The sequence below is a fragment of the Rutilus rutilus genome (assembly GCF_951802725.1).
Source record: "Rutilus rutilus genome assembly, chromosome: 12".
NCBI classification, from domain to species: Eukaryota; Metazoa; Chordata; class Actinopteri; order Cypriniformes; family Leuciscidae; genus Rutilus; species Rutilus rutilus.
The window spans coordinates 32,329,608-32,335,019 of record NC_140217.1 but is presented as its reverse complement, the minus strand read 5'-3'; positions in this window follow the sequence as shown (position 1 = coordinate 32,335,019).

The following is a 5,412-nucleotide window of genomic DNA, read 5'->3' as shown; positions in this document are numbered from 1 at the left end:
GCTCGATTGCTCTCTCTCTCTCTCTCTCTCTCTCTCTCTCTCTCTCTCTCTCTCTCTCTCTCTCTCTCTCTCTCTCTCTCTCTCAGGTAGAGGTGCAGTATAGGGTTTAGTGCTGCAGCTGAAACTGCTCTTTGCTGGCTTAACACAACTATATCTGAGGATACAATCTTTTTGTATCAAAACGTAAGGTTTTAACGTTCATTAACATACAGGTATTGGTTTGTTATGAGAACACAAAACGGTAAAATGGTCGAAACCAGTTGCAGGTTAAAGGATAAGAGTAAAAAGCTCCCATTAATTGGGTAAATCCTGTTATGCAGTACATTTTCATGTCCCTGTAATGTATGTCTTAATATATTGGATGAAATATTACACTTTCAAAGATTATTATTTTTTTGTCATGATATCTCATTTTGGCCCGGTTTCACAGACAGGGCTTAGATTAAGCCAGGATTAGGCCTTAGTTCAATTAGGACAATTAAATAGCTTCTATAATGCCTTAGAAAAACACATTACTGGTGTGCATCTTGAGACAGAACAATGGCACTGAGATCTTTTAAGATATGTCAGTGCACGTTGCTTTCAGTAAAGACAGCTCAAACATGCATTTATAGGCTGAGACGAGCTTAAGCCTTGTCTGTGAAACCAGGAGAAAAAGTTTTTTTAGTTTTGTTTTTAAAGGGCACAAATTTTAGATTATTTCACTACTTTGGTTGAAGCGAACTAGCCATTTATATAGAAATCTAAACAGTTTAAATCCAATCTGGGACCTACTTACCTCTTTCTCACACACATACTGTTACAGTCCTGTAAAATAAAGGCAAAACAACTTGTAAAAAAGCATTTTTCTATCCACTTCACTTATACTTTCTAAAGTGTAGATAAATCAAGCTATACCTATAAAGTTTAAGGGGCCTGAGTTTGACCAGAGCATCTTTCTGAAAGTATTATGTATGCTTTTATAGAAAAGCTTTCTTTAATTCAAGACAAGAATAATCATATTTAAAAAGTCACAGAGTTCCAAAGGTACAGCATAACAAGAACGACCCAAGTCCAAGAAGAAACAGCTGCAAAATAGGCCTACTCTTTTTTTTCTTTTCTTTTTAACAATGCCTGTTTATTTACAGTTCAATTACTGTTATTTCTGCAAAAGGGCATGTGCTGTAGGCCTATATCTAAAATTAAGCTTTGTAACTGCATGGGTGTAATTGTGGAGTGTGTGGCATCTGTTTCTGTTCTTTTGGCTTATATGATTGTAGCTCTTCTCACACATAACTTATAAATAGTGTGTTAATCTTGCTCGGCTTTCTTATAGTTCTTAGATGTTACACCATTAAAAATAGTAAACCTTCAATCATACATGTGTTAGATGGCAAAATAATCACTAGTACCATTGTCTTTTTTTTCCCCCATAAATTTAGTGATTGGGGTATGCCGATGCTTTCATAAGTTTTAATAATGTTTAAGTAATACCAGCTCCCACAGAGTTTGTGATTAATGTCTGCATATCTCTGCCTTTTTTCCAATTAATGTAATTGTGACATTGTCTTTAAAGTCGAATATGTAGATTTAAATGTTGTAATTTAAATCGACACTTACATTTTATATTTTCATATTCATATTCACACATTTTGTTTGTAAATTGTTTGTAAATATATCACTCCAGGCATCAAAAATCGTGGATAGTGAAAATGCTTTTATTTGATATTTTTGACGTCTTTGAAAGAAGTCTCTTGCGCTCACCAATACTGCGTTTATATGATCAAAATTACAGTAAAACAGTAATAATTGTGGAAACTGTGATACATTGGTTTCAGGATTCTTTGAGAAAAAGTTCAAAAGAACAGCGTTTATTTGATTTTTTTTTTTACACTGTAGAAGTCTTTACTGTCACTTTTGTGTTTAATGCTTCCTCGCTAAACAGAAGTATTTATTTATTTATTTAAAAAACTTTTATTAATTAAACTAATACTTTTATTCAGCAAGGATGCATTAAACTGATCACAGTTTTTACCTCATGACAATTGCTGGAAGTTTGTGACAGGTGAGTGCTCAGTGTGGTAACTTTAAAGATTGTGGATTGCTAAATATTTATAATGCTTTATATCTGGGTATAATTGATTATGCCAGACACAGGGCCAGTGAGAGAGTGTTTGTGAGTCAGCTGGTTCGTATAGCCTGTTGGAGGCTGGACACCTGCGCTATATTCCAACAACGTGGGTGGACTCTGATGTGGCGCACCAAAGTTGTTTCATTAGTGACGCCATCCTCACAGACGGCCTTGTGTCGGTATGTGTGTGTGGATAAGAGAGACAGAAAGACATACAGGCACATTCTTAAACTCACAAAAAAATTAAATAGCTGTGTTTAATATTTAAAGATTCCAACCCACTCTTTTTAAAAAGCTTATTCTAATAAAAATAATTACTTTTAATTGCTTGTTATTTTTTTTTATTTTTTTTTTTGACCTGATGTTCTGTCATTCTTTCTCTCTCGCTCTCTCGCCCCAATTTGCTAATTATGACATTGGTTTAATTCAATCATCTGGACTGTCACTTAGCACAGCGCAATGGCCTGAAAAACTGAATGTCAGCCTGGATAAATTGTAAACTTTGAATGGAAGGAAGTTCCTTAAAATGTTACAGTTTGAGGGTTTTTAGGTTATAAGCTTTGTGATTGAATAGTCTATGCAGTAAGTTTTAATCTCATTCTTACATCGCACTTCCTGTTCATGATCATATTAATACAGATTTTTCCCCCAAAACCCAATGTTATGTATGTAGTTTATCCATCCATCCGTCCGTCCGTCCATCTGTCTGTCTATTTCAAAAGGTACAGTTAGTTTTTTCTCAGTCGCTTTGATACATTTCTTGAATCATCCTTAAGATTTGCAAACCAGTTAGTGCATTTCTCATAAATTCTTAGTTTATCTCTCAAAACTACGTTTTTACGTTAATGAACATATGAGTGCCATCAGTGCCATCAGAAAGTCCTTGTGTCATCGTTCACAAACAAGATGCTTAGTCATGTTGTCAATATAACAGTCTCTGTCAGTATTTTCAGGTGTAAACTATATGGCTACGATTTTGATGACAATGATTGAAAATGCACAAGACTGCACTTTATCTGTATGGCATATATAAATTTCAACATTTCAAGAGACTGGACAGGATTCACAGTTACACTTTTACTGTTGGTCTGTCAACAAATTACAGTAAAATGTCATTGCGATTATTATTCAACCCCCATTCAACCCAAATCAGGTTTATTTGCAAAATGTACAGACTTTCAGCTGTTTGCAATGAACAAGTCAAACAAAAGTAATTGAAATAGCTCAACACAACAAATGTTTCACAAGCAAGGAAAAGGACACAGAAAGATAGCGAAGGAGTTAAATGTTCCTAGAGACACAGTTGGAAGCATAGTTCGCAAGTTCAAAGTTAAAGGAACAGTGGTTACACTTCCTGGACGGGGCAGAAAAATACAACTGCAACCAGATTTCTGAGAAGGCAGGTTCAGAAAAACCCTCAAGTGACTGCAAAAGACCTGCAGCAAGACTTGGTGGCAACAGGCACTGAGGTTTCAGCTTTCACAGTAAAGTGCGTACCAAACGTATGCAGTTTCCATGCCAGAACTCAAAAACTGACACCACTACTGGCCCAAAAGCACAAGAAAAGTCGGCCCCAACTTGCTAAAAATCATATAAATAAGCCACAGAAGTTTTGGGATTCTGTTCTGTGGAGCGATGAAACAAAATGGCAACTTTTTGGCCCTATGGATCAGCGGTATGTCTGGAGGAAGAAGAATGAAGCATGTGCTGAAAAGAACCTCTGTCTACAGTTGAGCATGGTGGTGCTCGTGATGCTCTGCGGCTGCTTTGCATCCTCTGACACTGGAAACATGCAGCGTGTGGAAGGCATGATGGATTCATTGAAGTATCAGGAAATCCTAGGAGAAAACGTCATGCCATCAGTGAGGAAGCTGAAGCTTGGGCGTCATTGGACCTTCCAACAGGACAGTGATCCCAACCATACCTCAAATTCCACCAAGGCTTGGTTGCAGAAAGAAGTCCTGGAAGATTCTACAGTGTAATCAGTCACCTGCCTTGAACCTCATTGAAAATCTCTGGTGGGATTTGAAGAAGGCGGTTGCAGCACGCAAACCCAAGAATATTACTGAACTGGAGGCCATTGCTCATGAGGAATGGACTAAGATTCCTCAGAAACGCTGCTGTCTTGTTATACATCTCGTTTGCAGCAGGTCATAACAGTAAAAGGGTTTTCTACTAAGTATTAAAGATGTTTGCCATGAAGGGGTTGAATAATTTTGACTGCAGAAGTCATTAAAAGTTGCATTTTCAGTTGAATTTGGGGAAACCACTTGAAACATTTGTTGTGTTAAGCCATTTCAATTACTTTAGTTGATTTGTTCATTGCAAACAGCAGATAGTCTGTACATTTTGCTTGATTTGCAATGGGGGTCGAATAATTTCAATTACAACTCTACATGTCTGTTTGTGTTACATTATGTCTCTATAAAGAATATTTACTGTATAATGTCAAATGCAAGTGGACTACTGTAATACAGAATTACAGAAAGTATACTGTATTACTGTATAGTGAATATTGTATGATTACCTGTTCTGTCTACGAAATGCTTGAATGATTGAGGAATTCTCCCTACATTCGGCTGTACCTGCCTCAGCCATTGTAAGGTCATGATTGAGAACGTGGTCCACAATAGTGGCCCTTATTTCACCAGAAACATCTCTACAATCTTGGCCTCTTCTATACCTCTTCCACTGTTTGGACTCTGTAACCCATCCACCATGCATCCTTATTCCTAGCTCTTCTTCTTGCCGGCTGTTGACCCTGTTTGTTTCCTTGTTGTTCTTCCATTGTCAGAATTTGTAACTCTGTGTTGTGCTCTGTTTATATATGCTTGCCAAATGAAGCTTCATGAGATGCAAAAGATACAAAAAAGAAAACATAGAAATGTATAGAAAATATGCTTTTATATTAGTTTATGTCAACCAGTTCAACCACTTTGCATTTAATGACTTAAATAACCAATGTCTAGATGTTTTGACCATTCAGCAGGGGACCCGTATAATATTTGTATCAACATGACATTAGCGATTACACACACAGCAGAAAATTGCACATAATCAATTGCATGAATGTACCAAAGCATTTGCAATTTGCTCAAAAGAATGAGAAATTGATTAACTTAATTATGTACGGTTTAAAAATCAGATTTTAGATTATGTTTCTGGATCCTGAACATTTAATTCATACCAAACCAATATTTTTGTGACTTCTATAAATAGTGCGTTCAGATTCAGAAAGAGGTGCAACAAGTTTTTTCTTCCATAAATATTTTTAGAAAAGGGTCTTGGCTGGACCATCACTG